This window comes from Ochotona curzoniae, unplaced genomic scaffold (assembly GCF_017591425.1).
Source record: "Ochotona curzoniae isolate NIBS_2020 unplaced genomic scaffold, NIBS_Ocur_1.0 contig_2754, whole genome shotgun sequence".
In the NCBI taxonomy this organism is placed as follows: domain Eukaryota; kingdom Metazoa; phylum Chordata; class Mammalia; order Lagomorpha; family Ochotonidae; genus Ochotona; species Ochotona curzoniae.
The window spans coordinates 7,738,546-7,756,094 of NW_024465582.1; the positions used below are offsets into that span (position 1 = coordinate 7,738,546).

Consider the following 17,549-nt stretch of genomic DNA (forward strand, 5'->3'; position numbering starts at 1 on the left):
TTTCAGACCTCCACTCACAAGACTTCCTGTGTGCTTTGTTGGAGCAGGCTTAGAAACTTGATTAAATTAGAAATTTACCCTAAACCCACATACGCAGTCCCAGGAGGCTAGACCTTTGATCCATTTGAAGTAATGTTGATGCCAGCAGGGCCACAGTCACATTATACTATATTGAACATGAGGAACAGCAAGCAGTACCCATGAGTCTCCAGGTCTGTTTCCAGGAAACAACTGGCTTGGAACTCTGAGCCTGATTTTCCTTCCACTGTGGAACCAGGAATTAGACTAGTTTTGCTTTGTGCTTACCTGAATAAAGATAGGAACTTTCCCTTGCAGGGAAGAAAGAGAGAAGAGGAGAAATGGAACAGAAGTGAGTGTTTTTTCTCCAATCCTTGCTCATCCTGCGTCATAACTCTGTTTGCTCGGTGGAGACCTGTGGTTCAGAGTATTAAGTGTCTCGATATGATATTCCAGTGCTAACTAAGCATGAGTTGCAGAGTAAACTCAGCATTTATGACTGGAAGAGTAGATGTGCATGATAATGTTGGAGTGAAACACTAGAATTCATCATGTTGAAAAAGCGTGTTCAACACAAAGAGAAGGGAGGAAGGAAGAAAGCAAGGAATAGCACATAATGCTGTGCTGACTGACAGACTTGAGATTGTCATTGGCATAGTATTACACGTGCAAGTAGATGATGGTAGAGCACTGAGTGAATATTCAAAGTCATGACCTAGAATAATTTGAAGGAGGTGGGTGTTTGGAATGGCCATGAGCTGTCTGGTTTTCATTCCCAGCTCAGGCTCTGAGTTCCTGCCTCTTGCACTTAGTATAACCCCTAGGGAGGCATCAGTGATGGCCCGAATGGCTGTGTCCCCACCCCCCACGTGGGAGACCTGTGTTGAGTTCTGAGCTCCTGGCTTTAGCCCTGGCAGGCTGTGGTGGACTTCTAAGGAGCGAACAACTGGATATCAACTTTATTTTTCTCCCTCCGGAAAAAAAAAACAGAATAATATTCAGAATCAAAAGAATGTTCTGGAGGTGCATAGTGAATAAAAAGGACAGAGTTTTTTTTTAAAAAATGAATACTCTGTTATTATTGAAAACATTTCCAATGAACAGGTGACACTGTCCTCTTGAAACTCTTTGTTTTTCAGAATCAGAAATTAAGTTCATACTATTAAGCACAGTGATGTACTTTTACTTAAGATAGAAAGGATAGTGCTAGCTGCTGACAAACAAAATGCAAAACGTGCACTGGCTCAGACACACACACACACACATGCACACACAAATGTCCTTTTCCCTTAGGTTAAGTCTTAAATGGCTGTTCCCCGTGGGTGGCTTCCTCCAAGGTTGGTTCAGGAATCCAGGCTCCTCACATCTTGCAGCTCTGCCATCTTTCTCACGTGGCTTTCCGGAGCTCTGTCCAGAGTGAGCACACTGTGCTGCAGCAGCGAGAAGGCGCACTCTGCTTCTTACTAACTTGGTGCGGAAGTGACGGGATCATTGCCACATGCCCACTGGTGGGCTCTGACATGAAGGTGCAAAGGAGGCTGGGAATGGAATTGCTGTTTGCTGTCTTCTTCCCACCCACAAAGCCTACCAATGACAGTGAGGTCAAGTCTGAGCAATGAATCATTTCTACCAAGACTGATATTCAGGCATTTTATAAGTATCTGATTTCTCAAAATAACTTTCACTATTGCAGCATTAAATATCATCTAAGATGTTACCAAAGAGGAAGGCATGTGAAGGGTAATTGTTCTCAGGAGGTTTTTTTTTTTTTTTTTTTTTTCCCTAAACAAGATATTGAGGAAAGATATATTTAGTGAAGAAAGGCTCCAACAAGTTGTGGGCTGAGTCTAACATTGTTGATCTGTGGCCAGTCTCCGATCCATGAGTTGGTGGCATGGATCCTGTTTGCAAGTTGGGCTCCAAGCGTTGGACTTTGATGTTTAATTCCGGAAAAATTATAAAATTTTAATTTGGCTAAACAGGGCTAATGGCATGTGCTACTTGACTCCTGAAAGCTTTGCCCAAAATGGCAACAAGGCATCATCCAAGTGATGAATGGCTTAGGACAAGAGAGAGAGCTTTAAAGGACTGATGCTGATTTACTTGCTCCCACTGCAGCCAAGAAAGCAAGCAAGGGGCTGCCGAACTCAGCTCTTTCTCAGACTGGCATCTTCCACATTCACTTGGATGTTTTAAGGGCTAGCTGAGTAGTCTTTTCTTATGCTTAATTGCATTCCTGGGGTTGTGTTATTTGGAATAGTACCAGCACTTCAGAAGTATGGTAATTTATTAATTTGATTGGATGTGTTTAGAAGGGATAGTTTGAAGATCTTTAAAGAAACCTATGGGACACTCGGCCTTGCATCCACTGGGATCCCATATGGGTACCAGTTTGTGTCCAGGCTGCTCCACTTTGCATCCAGATTTCTGCTTGTGGCCTGGGAAGCCTTGGGACCCTGAACACAGTATTGGGTTATTCTGATGTTGCATTAAACATTGTTTTGTTTAAGCATCCCCTTTTATTTATTTTGTAAAAATATTTTTATTTTACAAAATAAAGGAAGATCTCTCTCACATACAGATTGTCCACTGATTCACTCCCCAGATGGCCACAACAGCCAGAGCTGGATCAGGTGGAAGTGAGGATTTTGGAGTTTCCTCTGGGTCTCCTGTGGGGGTGGCAGGACCCTATGTGCTTGGGCAATCATCCTCTTCTTCCCCAGGCACCCTAGCAGGGAGCTGGATTGGAAGCAGAGTAGCTGGGACTCAGTGGACGTCGAGGTAGTTTATTCTGCTGCACCGTAAAGTTGGCCCAAACATTCTCTTTTAAGTTAATGTATATTTTTACCTGCTAACATCTGGCTTTATCATTAATAGTATATTCTTTGGATCACTTTTTGAATACATTTTTGGTGTTAGGAAGAAGTTTGGGATGGGTAAAAGCTTCAGAATTGAAGAAAGACATGAGAAGAGACAGTTTTTCAGAAATTATTATCATATTCTTTTTCTCCTTGCTCTGTTTAGAGCTATACCTGAATGTGACTACTTTGGTAGTCAGTAAGAACTTTCCCAACTGTTTGGGGCTCCATTTTTTTGGTGCTACAGGGAGGTGTTAAAGAGTGATAGATATTTGCAGCAGCAGAATTGTTACGTGGGCAGATACGCAAGTGTTGTGTTTTAAAACACAGGAAGTTATGAAAGGCTTGCCAGAAATAAGAGGGGAGCATCTATTTCTGGTGGTGGGATTTATGGAAGGCATTCCGGGGATGCTTACTTCTGGATTGGGTCTTGGAGGTGGAGAATATATTTATCAGATAAGGAAGCTGGGGCAGAGCACCTCAGGCATACACATGCAATTCTGTGTGAGTTGATGAGCTGTGCTTGAGCTGTTGTTTGGTTTATAGGGTCATAGGGTTCAAAGTTTCCTCTTCATTTACTTCTACTAATGGAACTTAGAATGTGGAACCATTCTCTGGCTTGGATGTGTTCAATGTCAATGCAACGGGAAGCCTATGAATGCCTGTTAGCTGTAGTGAACCAAAACCACACAGGTCAACGGAGATGCTTTCAGTGACCATGACTTCCACTGAGATTTAGAAATGTACTATAAGAATATGATCTTCCGGGGCTCAGTGTCAACGGATATAAATTGGTAGTATTTATAGAAGTATGTTTGCAGGACCAAAATTATGCATGGACAAAGGCCTGAAAATCTGGGGGCTCTTTGCATAGTGTTAAGTGTCGATTTGCTGACTTGTTCTTGGAATCTAACACCCACTCCCTTCTCACATATACCCGTGTCTTTCTTTTTGCTAAATATTGCACAACCAGTTACAGAATTTCCTCACTGTGATCATTCTGAGCAGTTGGAATTTATTAGTGGACAACGGTTTGTTTAGTTGAAAATTCAAAGCAGCTGCCAGTTCATTCCATTCTGTACAGTGAAAAACAGTCACATTCCCTGATTGGGTGGTGACCTTTGAGCTGTAGGTAGTTGACAATACTTAAGGTGATGACAATTCTGGGAGTTTTGATTAATTATGGACTGAATCAAGTTGTTTTATATAAATAAAGTTGTTGTCTTCATTCTACACATGGGTAATTAAGATTTTTTGGGTTTTAAGTCCCGATGAAATATACATATGAAGTTGTTGAAATGCTGGATTATATTCATCTGGTTATACTAATGCTGACAGCGACCCTGAACTATTTATGGCTGTAGGTGGATTTCTAGATATCTGTGTTATCCCTTGTTCTGATATATAGCAAATCAGGCAAACTCTACTTGGCAAGATTTCAGAAGAACTCTTTCCTGTAGGGAAGATGGGCTTCATTTCTCAAGGGGTTTGTGCTTGGATAAAATCGTCAAAGAAGGAAGGGATGAGACATCCACGAAGTGTGTCACTGCGGTACTGCTATTGTGAAAAGCTCATTGTTCAGAGGGGAAAAGAGACAGCAGGAGCAGCGCAAGGGACAGGCAGCTGCGCTCTGCTTCCGTAGAGCCAGATGCTGATGGTGTACATGAGGCTCCAACTCTTCTAAGTTTGAGCTTTGGGGTCTCTGTTGTGGTATAGTGGGAAAAGCCATTGCCTGTGACAGTGGCATCAATCTGTGTCCTTACTGCTCTGATCCCAATCCAGTTCACTGCTAATAGCCTGGAAAAAGCAATGAAAGATGACCCAATGCTTGGGCCCCTGCCACTCACCAGGGAGATCCTGGCTCCTGGCTTTCCGTCTGGTCCAGCCTTGGCTGTTTATGCCATTTAGAGCGTGAGCCAGCAGATGGAAGATTTCTCTCTCTCTCTGTAACACTGCCTCTGCAATAAAATAAAATAAATCTTTTCTATTTAAAATTATCTTATTATTTTACAATGGCTATCCTTCATGAATAGTCACAAATCCGTCATGCTGTTACTGAAGTGTTTCCCGATGATGTAGGCATGGACAATGCCAGAGAGTCCATCCTCTTACTGCTGGGGTATTTCAGTTCTTTCACTGGGATTCCATCTTTTGTCTGTATGCACAGAGACGCACAGCACTTTGTCTCCATAACAATGCAGAGCCAGTGAGCATAGTCCACAACATGATGAAAAGAATAGATTCGCATACACGTGAAGTTAACAAACATGCTACAAAAATACTACTGTGTCTCAAGAGAGATGAAAAATGGAAATAAAAAACCTTCTTATAGGAATAGAAGCTAGTGTGTGACGCTCATGGCGCTGAAGGAATTACAATTAAAAACTAGAACTTCGTTACTCATGATATGTAGCAAAACAGTGTTGAAAGACCATTAACAATCTCAGGTGTTTACAAGCTCTAAAATATTTATTATTATTTATTTTTATTGGAAAGTCAGAATTTACAGAGAGGAGGAGAGACAGAGAGAAAGACCTTCCATCTGCTGGTTTACTCCTCAAGTGGCCACAGTGGCCAGAGCTGAGCCAGTCCAAAGCCAGGAGCCAGAAGTTTCCTCTTGGTATCCCACGTGGGTGCAGGGTCCCAAGGCTTTGGGTCATCCTTGACTGCTTTCCCAGGCCGCAAGTAGGGAGCCGGATGGGAAGTGGAGCAGCCGAGACCTGAACAAGTGCCTGTATGGGATTATGGTACATGCAAGGCGAGGACTTTCATGACCAGGTTACCATGCTGGGCCCAGTAAGTAAAATACATCTTTTTATTTTTTTAAGATTTATTTATTTTTATTGGAAAGGCAGATGTACAAAGAGGAGGAGAGACAGAGAGAAAGATTTTCCATCCAATAATTCATTCCCCAAGTGACCGCAACAGCCTGAGCTGAGTTGATCCGAAGTCAGGAGCCAGGAATTTCTTCTGAGTCTCCCATGAGGATGCAGGGTTTGAAGGCTTTGGGCCACCTTTGACTGTTTTCCCGGACCACAAGCAGGGAGCTGGATGGGAAGTGGGGCTGCTTGGATTAGAACCGGCACCAATATGGGATCCTAGTACATTCAAGGGGAGGACTTTAGCCACGAGGCTATTGTGCTGGGCTTGGTAAAATCAATCTTAAAAAGAAGTTCTAGCTTTGGATCATTTGTAGGATTTCCCTAATGTAGGAGAGTGAGGATGGGAGCCAGTGAAACATCTCTTACAGAATTACAGATTGCAAAGGCAATCACATCCCTCAGTAAGATGTGACAACTCAGAGGCAACGGGAGAAAATCCCCACCCTGCAGGAAGCATGGTGGCCATAACATCCTGCAGGTGCACTGGAGGACGTGGGTCCCACTGGGACCCAGACACACAGTCCTCCAGCCTGTACTTCAGGCAGGAAGGAGTCCCGTGGCTCACCTGCAATCCATTCTTGAGCCCACAGGCCTTTGAAGGCCAAAGAAAATAAAACACCCTGGACCAATCTGACAAATACGCGTAGTGAATATGATGATCTTTGGAGTGTGAGATAGCATCAACTGTCTCAGCTCCCAATGGGGAAATGATGTTTGCTGAATCCTTTGGAAAGAGAACGTAAGGAGGCAAAGGATCATTCAGAAATGGAGGGTAAAGTTTCTTGGGTTGAAATGGATTCATGGATTCATCCTTCACTCTTCCAACCAAGAGTGATTAGGTTAATGCCAGAGGCCAGATATGCCACTCACTTCTGGGGGGACACATTCAAAATATGGAGAAGTGAAATGGCAACACTGTGAAAACTGGAACCAAGGTTGAATTCCAGCATTTAATAACCCTGAGAAGGTAAAGGGAAAAACAGAAGATGGCAGAAATTCTGTCGTTTTGATGTGTTTTGGTTATTTGAAATGTAGAGCTTCCCCCCAACACCCACACACAGTAAGGTTGGGGGAGATCCTCCCCTCGGGGCTCTCCAGCTCCTTCATGGTCGGCCATGTCGGTGGTGGACCTTAAACGCCTGAGCCATCACATGTGCTCTTCCAGACTGCACCTCAGCAGGAAGCTGGTGCAAGATGCCGAGTAGCTGGGCGATGCACCTGGCACACCACTGTGCAAGGACACTGCATCCCTGCTGTGAATTCTCCAACCATCGTCAGTGTCTCTTTCCGGTTCCACACCTAGACACCTGGTCCAGCCATGTGAGAAGTCTGCTTGTTACTGGAGTCTGGGACTCCTGTGGCTGATGCTGTAAGTCACTGTCTTGACTACTAGAACAAAATTCACCAAGTAGGCGGTTCAAACAACAGGAATGGACTTCTTGGTTGTGGAGGCCTGAGTCTAAAACCAGGGTGATGGCCTGGGCAGTTTCTGGGATGGGCACTCTTCCTGGCTTGTGGGCAGTGGCATTCTGCTTCGTGTTCACCTGATGGAGAGCAGAAAGAGAAGCAAGTGTCCCCTGTGTCCCTTCCTATCCCTGATGACTTCCCAGGGGCCTCAGCTCCAAGAGCTACCAGTTTGGGCAACAGGGTTTCAAGTGCGTGAGTTTGTGGGGATTCAGCCATGGAGCCATTGTGCGGGGCCTGGTTTTCAAGTCCCTTTTGAGAATCTATTGAAAACTAGAGCCCTTATTGTCAGAAAAAAGGATACCATGGGCAAAACTTTGCAAAACTTTGTGGCACTTGGTCCCAGCTCTTTTTTCTTTTTTCTTTCTTCACATTTTGCCCTACACGAATGAGGAAGTCTGGGTAAGTGGATGATCATCCCTCACAGGATTCTTCCTGGCCGTGGGAAAATCGAACTCGGATCCAGATGAGGTAAAAATGATTGATCAACCACTAAGTGGTTGACCTTTGTTGCGTTGAATTGAGAGGCTGGAGCTGTGCTCCAGAGGGAGAGGTGGCGCGGTGAAGGGAGACAGCGTACCGCACACTCCTGTGTTCCGAGCGCAGGAGGACTGTGCTGGTGAGCAGCGCAGAGCAGATTGGTCTTCATCGGCACACTAGCATTGCCTTCCGTCTTTAGAGAACAACGAGAGCCTTTCAGTCTTTTCAGTTACTAAACTAGCATGAATTTAAGACTAGAAATGAAATAAGATGTCCGGGGGTTTAGCTCTAATTCCTGCAACTGTTAAGTCTTGACATTAAGGGGAACCAAAAGACATGGTTAATTAGCCTTTTCTCTTACCACAGTTTCAAAGCAGCCATAGCCTTAACGTGCACAGCCCCCAAAAGGCAGTGCTGGGACAGTAGCCAGTGTTGCATATTTTAATTCAATCTTTAATTTGCTGCAGCCTGAGGCTGCGCATCCTTTGCGAGTTGCTTTTGAGTGAGAGCCAGGCCTGTGAAACTCCAGGCTTTTCCTGGGATCTCGTGGAGTGGTTGTGATGGGATGCTAAGGGCTAATAGCCCTCTTTTCATAATACTCATGCTGCACGAGATAAATCCCAAGGATGCAGGACTGCATGTCCAGGGGGATTCTATCATTGCCATGCATAGGCGAGTTTGGCTGGCTCTTCAAGCATTTGCAGACCTCAGTTTTTCTTTGGAAAAAAGTTTTGAGTGAAAATATGTGTTTCATTTTGTGGGGTGATATGCTGTGCTGTATCTGTGGATGTGTGTGGATGTGTGCATGGATGACAGGCCTTCAACTCAGAGCTGGCCCACAAGCTGTGGAGGTGGCTTTCAGAAACTATCGCTATCGGCTGCCAAAGAACAGGAAGTTCTGCTAGGCTCTGTCCACTAACCTGCTTGGTAAACAAGCCCAGCAAGCAGAGTTGAGAAGCAGACCCTGGCTCTGGACGTGGGATGAGCCACACAGCCCGCCCCGACTCCAGAAGGACGTTGTTTGATGTGTCTTCCTGGACAATTAGAGATGAACTTTGCTTTTGACAACAAGCAAATGCTCTGTTATTTGCTTAGCTTTTTTCTTGTCTGTCGATTTTCCATAAAAGGAATTCAGATCTTTGTGTCGGCTTAAGCTGGGGCCGAGCCCTGTGGTCTCATCAAATGAATTAACTAAGGTTAATTCATGTAGAAGTAAAGTTGGTGCCTTCTTAAAGTTAGCAAAACGGGGTGATTTTTATTGCGAACAGTCTTCCGTTGGAAGCAGTTCACATCGCATCCAGTTTTCCTACTTGAGGTACACTTCAGTGTTTCTGAGCGTTTTCCTGTGTTTCTGCAATAATCATCACCATTCAGTTGGGGAACATTTTTGTCGCTCTTGTTGGAGCGCCCAGGCTCCTCACAGACGCTTCCCACTCCTTCCTTGGGTCGCTCTATCCAAATGCTTTCCTTGGATATTTGAGGTTTTAAACTTGTTTTTATTGAGTGATAAAAGGTATACATGGAATACTATAAATAATGTGCACAATACTGAAAGAGATTCTGTGTTAAGGAATATATACAGATTACTCACTGAAAAATATAAAGGTGCTTCAAACATTACCGGAAAATGAAATTAAAAGATAAGTGGTAGGCCTGGTGCAGTAGCTTAGTGACTAAAGTCTGCCAGGATGCCATATATGCCCGTTTTTGTCCTGGCTGCTCCACTTCCCTTCGAGCTCCCTGCTTGTGGCCCGGGAAAGCACTGGAGGACGGCCCAAAGCCCTGGGACCCTGCACCCATGTGAGAGACTTGCAAGAAGCTCCTGGCTCCTGGCTTCGGATTGGCTCAGCTTTGGTTATTGCGGCCATTTGGGAAGAGAACCATTGGATGGAAGATCTTTCTCTCTGTAAATTCTGACTTTCCAACAAAAATAAATAGATCATTTTAAAAAAAAAAAAGCTAAGTTGGCTCGGCATTTGGCACAGTGGTGAATACACTGCTTGAGATGTGTGCACACCGCGTCGGAGCCCTTGATTTGAATACTAGCTCCACCATCTCTGATTCAGCAGGACTCTGCTGTGAGCATCGTGGGAGGTGGCAGGTGGTGGCACATGGGCTTGCGTCACTGCTACCCCGTGGGATATCTGTGTTACATTACTAATTCCTGGCTTCTTATGGGACCGGCCCTGCCATTTGGGGAGCAAATGGTTGAATGAAGGCTTTTTCTTTGTTTTTAGTGTATTTTGCTGCAAGACTTTTTTTTTTTTTTTTAAGATTTGTGATCTTTCTAAGGCCACGTAGTATTAATGGAATAGATATTATGAGCAAGATGTTGTTCTGAGGATTCGTAGATACTGTGAAAGAATAGACACGCATTGCCGTTGTCTGTGGCCACACCACCAGCGCCTGATCTCAGAAGCTCAGCAGGCTCGGGCCTGGTTAGTACTTGGATGGGAGAATAGACACAAATTGCCATTCTTGTGGGGTGAAGCATTCTAGCAGAAGGAAACAACTAATAAGCAAGATCAGTAAAACAAACAAATAAAAACTGTGGGCAAATTTTCAAGGACCTTATGAAATGCTTTGACTTGAAAATGAGAACATCTAAATTCAGTCAGAGAATAAAAAACAAAAAACGCTTCTTTGCTTGCTGGGGTTTGACTGTAAGCCTTGGTGCCCCCCTGCCTGGAGATCAGATGGATAGAAAATGAGAGATCTTAATCTGAGTGTGCTTGAAAAGTCTGGAATGTGTATTCTTCCGTGGGTACTTTGCTCACATTCCTGGACCAAGCCCCAGTCCTTGGTCCTCCTCGGCTGACTTGAAGAGAGGTGCTCAGCCTTGAGAGTTCACGCAGGAGCAGGGAGAGAGACAGAGAGCTTTGTGCCTCATGCTGAGCCTTGCTGTTCTTGGCTGCCTTGTTTTATTCATTCAACAAATGCTTATGGATGACCTACTAGCAGTCATTGGTGTGATGGCTTTGGGAGCACTCAGAGTGGGGGTAGGGGGAAAGCCCACTAACATGGAGCTGTTATGGAAATGACAATCCATGGTGCTGGGGAGTGGTGTTAGGTAGCCTGAAAAAGGTTCCAACAAAATGTGATGACTCTTAGTACAAAATGATGGTTATAACCGCAATCTGGGTCCAAATTTCAGCTCTGTGCCCTTGGGCACTAGCCCCCCCCCCCTTTGGGCACCATTTACTGCTAGGTAAGTGCAAATCAAGGAGTGTACCCCATGGGGTAGAATACCCTACAAAATGATCACTAAATATGCACTACAAGAGTTTTCTCCAGTTAAGGAGCAGGTGGCAGCCGTGTTGGCTTAGAAGATGTCTTTCCACTGTGGCCTCTAGGAAGAGAAGAAAACAGCAGCTGCTCTGCTCTCCTGTCCCCTCTGGAAGATTCCAGCACTAGAATGGAAGGATGTAAGCCTTTGTAATTTCCAACGATTGGACGCATGCTTGTCAGCATTAATGCATTTGATTTTTTCTAATTCAACTAAGTGGAGCAGGGAGTTCAGGTGGGGAAGGAATTGGAGAGGGCCTTCTTCCTAGGCCAACACCGCCCTGCTGCAGGGTGTTCTTGGTAACTCAATAGGCCTGACGTCAGACAGTGACTCCTGCGCTGGTGCCCACTCCTGCCACTTCCCTGCCCGAGGTTCCCTGCTGAGAGTGAAGCAGTGAGCTGGCTCTGACCCCTGACTCTGTATTGACTTCAGCCACTTGTCTTTGATGATTTCTCCAGAACCTTGTGCAAGGGGACCCCTTACAGCTTCCAATTCTTTCCAAGGCTCACTTTGACTCTCAACTAGAAATTAGCCTCCCACACTATTGTACCTTTTAAACTTGTTTTATTTAATCTGCCAGCCAAGCCACAAGACAAAATAAAGTGGCAAAGGTTGAATTTTTAAAATCTGCCCAACCAAACCACAAGACAAAATAAAGTGACAAATGTTGACAACAGAACAATTCCAAACTCTACAGCACTGGTGATGATAAAAAGGTCATTGTTATCCAGGGACTCTTCTTATTCTGGAGAAACCGAGGAGTCCAAAGTAAATACGCTTTCATCTTGTTGCCACAGAGCAGTTTCAAGTGAGAGGAAAGAAGAGAAGCAAGCAAGCCTGGAGACAGATGTTTGGCTTAGTGGCTGAGAGGTCTGCATTCCATGTCAGAGCCCCAGGATTCAAGGTCCAGCTCTGCTGTGGCTCCGGCTTCCTGGTCCTGCACACGCTGGGAGGCAGCAGGTGGTGGCTCGGGGTTCATGTTCCCCAAACAGGAGATGTGGATTGGGTTTCTGACTGCTGGCTATGGCCTGACCTATCTCCAGCCTCAATGGACATTTGGCAGGCGAACCAGTAGATTGGTACTCTTGTTTATCCAGTGAAAGAAAGTTCAAGAAATTAAACATTAACCTGCCATGAGGGGTGAAAACTGGGGCCCATCACCCCCTTAGCCGCATCAGTCACTGTGGGTCAACAGTAGAGATGGTGCTCTACTTTCTAACTTGTTCTTTTGGGACTCACAAAGAATAATCATAACCCATTTGATTAACACAGATGTGTGTTAAAGTTAAGACTTATCACAGCTTTCAGCAAAAATTGCAAAATGAGGCCATCTTGCTGCACCAGTGGGAAATTGGGTGTCGTGGTATCAACCTCAGCACCCTACTTGCTCTTTTGCGTTAGTTCAGTTGCATAGAACAGAAGCAAATCTGGATTCAATGAAATAACACTGAATTATAAATCTTAAACGACCTCGTCTTGTAGTTGCAAGGAGATCTCTTGTTGATTTGTTACTGATTTGCTCAGTCTGAGCGTTCCACCAGGACCAGGATGTGTACCTGTGACCAGCTGCCCAAGGGTGGAAAAGAGAGATGGACAAGCCATTTTACCTGTTTCTCAGCATGCAGCCCAGCAGTCTGAGCCACATCGCCCAGGTTGTGCAGTCCTCAGCGCTGGCCTGTGCTCAGGTTTTAGAGATCTGAGTGCCGTGTCGTCTTGCAGCTTTGAACGGGTTAACGTTGCCACCATGCATCCAGTGCCTGATCACTGACACTTTCTCTCCCATCAACCCCAACTGGATCTCCGTCCTCAGTCAGCTTTAGACTTCACACTTTGTTCCCCCTCCAGCTCAGAATTGTTCTAGACCCCCTTCCCCACCCTGCGAGTAATTCCAGAAGATTCAGAACTCCTGAGAGGCAGGAAGTTGGAAGTTGCAAATGTGGCCTGCTCGTTTAATAGTTGTCTCCAAGGCTTTAATTAGCCATTTACCCTAATTTCTTTAGTTAGTATCGCACCTGTTCCCTGAGCTAATCCCAGTGACCTAAAAGCTCATCAGATTCTGTTGGAGGAAAACAAGAACCTTCATGCTTAACACATCCTTCATTTTCTTTCTTTCTCCCTCTCTCCCTTTCCTTCCTTCCTTCCTTCCTTCCTTCCTTCCTTCCTTCCTTCCTTCCTTCCTTCCTTCCTTCCTTCCTTCCTTCCTTCCTTCCTTCCTTCCTTCCTTCCTTCCTTCCTTCCTTCCTTCCTTCCTCCCTCCCTCCCTCCCTCTCCCTTTTTTTCATCAAAAAACAAAAGCAAAAACAAAGCAGAGAAAGGATTAATGCTATCTCTTTCTAGGTACAACGGCTGTTGGTAAAAATGCCACTCTTTGACTAGCATGCTTCCAGTCATAGCCCTTTGAATGGCTCACTGGCGTTATCTGTTTTATGGAAGCACAGAGAGGTTTAGTGTCCTGCTCCAGGTCACACAGCGAGGTGAGCACAGAGCTAGGATTTACCATTCAGGCAGTCAACTCCAGGGTCCACACCCCCCCACTGAGGCACAGTGCCTTTACACCAGGACCCATTCATCTGCTCACTCATTCACAGAACTCTAGTTCCACCGATTCGTGCTTGTTTCAGACAAGGAAGAGGCAAGGGGTGGGACCTGGAGGCGCTGGGTTTGGGTCTAGCACGTTCTCAATCTCCCTATGTGATTGATTAGGGCATGTTCTATCATTTTTTGGTATGCTTTTCTTTCTTGTTTTATAAAAATGATACACGGAGAAGGATTAATATGAAGTATCTAGTGAGCATCAGTTCTAGTGTTTGGAGACAAAGAGAACTGGCTGGGACCTTGTCCAATGCGGAGCATCACTTGGTCTCTCCAAGCTGTCGTTTTTTTTTAACCTAAAGGGAGGTATTGTCCCTATCTTCCAGGGTCGTTGGAAGAATGCTCCAGGCACTCCAGTTCAGTTAAAATCATGCTTCAATACTTAAGCTGCTAAATATAAAAATGAAAATAGACACAAGACAGCTGAATAGTATACCCTATAACCGTTTTAAGGCGTATAGCAGCAAGTTGTGTATAAACTAAAATTAGAATATCAATGAAATAGTCACAGGATGTGGTTAAGAACTTACATTTTCTAACATATTGATCACTCAATACCATGTCAATTAACTCCATGATGTTATAAATTGTTGATGTTATGTTGTGGCTTTTCATTGGAGGGGATGATATTCTGCCAGCTCTACTTTCAGACCAGGGATGGTCTCCCAAGGAAACTGTTGAATTTATCTGGACAGTAAAAGGCTGGACTCTATGCATGGTACATGCTCGCAGTGAAGGAATCGTGACTGGATATGAACTGTACTACTGCAGCAATATGAAGGAATCCAACATGGGGAGAGGGCATAGGGAGAGGTTGGGTGAATCCCAGAGCCTATGAAACTATGTCATAAAATGGAATTAAAAAAAAAAAAGCTCCAGGCACTGGCTGACAGATATTAAAACTTAAATAAATAGCAGTCTTTGAAAAGACCAGCTATTATGCAAAGTCCCAAGTTCTTGATGCAACCACTTTGTTATAAAGAGGTTATTGTTTTCATTAAACGGAAAATAAAATAAGATCCCAAGGTTCCCCACTCTCCATCTCAGTCCCCAGAGGATGAATCGTCTTGAGCCATCAGCCAGTGGGGAGTCAGTGATCTCGAGCTGGGCGAAGGCTCCTAGTTTGGCTTATTCAGTACAAACCTCAACAGAGTCAGTACCTACCATGCCTCTTATACCTGCCAGAAAACTATCAGAGCAGCGGGAAAAGCAAACAATGCAACGAAACAAAGCCCTTTCCTGACAGCTGGCTAACTTGAGGGCTGCAGCTAGGAGCAGGTGTGTATAACCCGTGGGCAGTCCCGTGGGCTGTGTGGGCGCCATGGGCACACACCTGTTAGGACTCCTGGTGAGGTTGTTCAGGTTGGAGTAAAGAGACGGCTGGGGTGGTGCTTATAAAATGACCCTGAAAGCTGTCATGCCTAACACATGCGGAGTTAAATCCAAGTGGTGGACCTTACTTCAACCCAAAGTTAGGACATAAATAATTTAAGAAAACTGAAAAATAAAAGAGTGTCTGGGCTGGTTTGAAAATGAGGAGTTTATGCAAGGTCATGACAAATAGAGAACATGAAAAGAAACTGCCTGAATTTGGAAGTGTTTTTGCAGCCCCATAATTGCTCTTTTAATTCTATTTTTTTCATAAACATTTTGAAGTATCCTTGTAGTGTAGTGAGTCAGTGTCAGAAGCCCCAAAATAACAACCTGGATTAGATGATTTTGCTTTGTTGGGTGATGTGATTTTTCAAACAATATCCTTCACATCCTGCTTACATCAACTGTTAAGAATAGCATTTGGGGTTGTTGTTTTCTTCTGTCTGGGCATAGCCTGCGCTGCCGGCCACTTTTATACACAGAGCAACTTCTTCCTAAGAAAAGGGAAGTGGGGAATTTCAGAGAATGGCAAAATAATACGGAAACATGAGTACTCAGCGCTGAGTCTTGTGAGCGACTGTGTTTTATCCCACTGGGTCCCTCCTTCCTCCTCTGCCACCTTCTCTTGGCACACATTTCCTGTGCCCTTACTGAGCGTTGGTTGGTAAACAGAGGGAGAAGAGAGAAGCCTGCACCTGGGAGGTCAGATGGCTCCCTGCTTGCTGGTGGTCAATGTTCTTGAGATATCCTTTCCGTCCAGGCATAGACTGGAAGCTTCTTACTGTTCAGTAAACCTAGACTGGCTGATTGGAGCAAGCTGGGAACATAATGTGTTGACAGCTCTCCACTTCATCTTAACAGATGATGCAGGACTAATGCATAAATGTTACTCACCAGTAGCTGGCTCAAGGAAACATCAGTTCTCAGGTACCTTCTTGGGTCCCAGTTACTGTCCTGGAACACTGGGAGTGTGGTTCCGAAGCCTGCGTTGGAACGTCCTGTGAGGTGTTCCACTGTGTGTTGATGGATATTGTCTGTCATTTCAAACTTTTTAGTTAGTGTCATTTCCTTCATATACTTTGATTTTCAGGTTTAACTTCCACAGTTTGAATTCCATATTACAATTGTTGTTTAACTTGTTTGCACTGTGAATTGTTTTTCTGATAGTACTATAGAAAGGCGCCTTTGTTATCATGAAGGCTGTGACAAAGAACACAGCACTACCAGATAGCTCATAGGCGGGTTGACAGGCGACTAGCCCCGTCTTCACTTGCTGGGTCATCCATGTTCCATGGGGCTGAGAGAATGTAGCATGTGCAACTAAGTCTTGGGAGACAAGGATGTTATATATAACAATGTCCCTTTTCAAGGCTGGTATGATCTTGCAGTGTCAGAGATGTGTGTCATGACACTCTTCTAGGGTCCCTGTCTTGGGTAGATGTGTGAGGATTCTGGCTTGGATAGAGGGTCATGAGCAGCAGTTGCTCTCCCAAATCCCTTACCTTTCTGGAGCGAGCCTTTCAGATAAACCCCCCTCTGCATATCAGCATTGCCACCTGTACCAACTTCACAGTGTGCAAGCTTTATGGTTGTACAGGATCCCATGTTTTGAGGGGTCTCTTGCTTGATCCAATACTTGAAAGTCTTCATTCCTTTTATTTTTGCATCTGTGCTTTGCAATCAAAGTGTGATGGAGCAAGGCACTGGACGGTGTATGTGCAGCATTTATGTTCAACCACCCTTCCTTTCCTTTACGCTTGTACTTCTTGGGAGTTCCATGGGCACGAGCACGCCGGTCTTCACTAGCACTCACAGTAAGTGTGAGCTCAGCATGTGTGTCTACAAGTTAGTAAGCAAGAGCACAGATCACCCTGGGAGCCAGGACTGCCTTTGGCTACAGAAAGAAGTGATGAAATGCCAAGAAACATAAGTGATCAAGAGACCATTTGGCATTATCTCTTTCTCAGATCACTTCCTGGCATTGCCCAATAACCTGTGCTGATCATGATGACACTGGGGCAAAGGCATGCAGCATCTGTTATTCTCCAAGCAGCAAGAGCAGAGTGTGTGCACATCAAAAAGTGAAAACACATCTGAATTCGGTTTGCACAGTGTTTCCACTATACTGGTAAGCAGTGAAACGCCCATGTGTGAATGAAGTCTGAAATGCAAATTGTGTCATTTCTCGGAATTCTGCATAGGAGTTAATGCTCTTACATGTGCATTTTGAATTGATACTTATACAGAGAAAACAGCACAAATCAAGTTAGTACTATAAATTTTAAATTTTAATGTACTTAAAATGACAAATAACAAAGTAATAACCACCATGATTAATTGAAAGCATGCAGCAGAACTGATAAAATTTTATATATTTTTACTTTTAATGGCCATTTTGTGCTGGCCTCACAAACATCTATCTAGCCCTGGTTGTTGTAATTGAACCTACTTTGGAAGTTTTTGCTCTTAGTCCAATCAGCTCAATTTCCTTCCCCATGTCAAATGCTGCCTTCAGCCGCTTCCGAGGGTCTCTGTCCTCTTCTAGTTACTGTTATGGACGGTTGTTGGTGTCGCACAAACTTTGCCTTTTGGAAT

At 44.5% G+C, this 17,549-nt stretch overlaps 1 long non-coding RNA gene across 1 annotated transcript in view; it reads left to right on the forward strand.

Moving 5' to 3' along the window:
* The window catches only part of LOC121154452, a 44,284-nt gene extending 27,211 nt beyond the window's left edge, over nucleotides 1-17,073 (forward strand). The window contains exon 4 of the long non-coding RNA XR_005883521.1: nucleotides 16,922-17,073. This is a non-coding gene — a long non-coding RNA (uncharacterized LOC121154452). The remainder of the gene's footprint in view (nucleotides 1-16,921) is intronic.
* The last annotated feature ends 476 nt before the right edge of the window (nucleotides 17,074-17,549 follow it).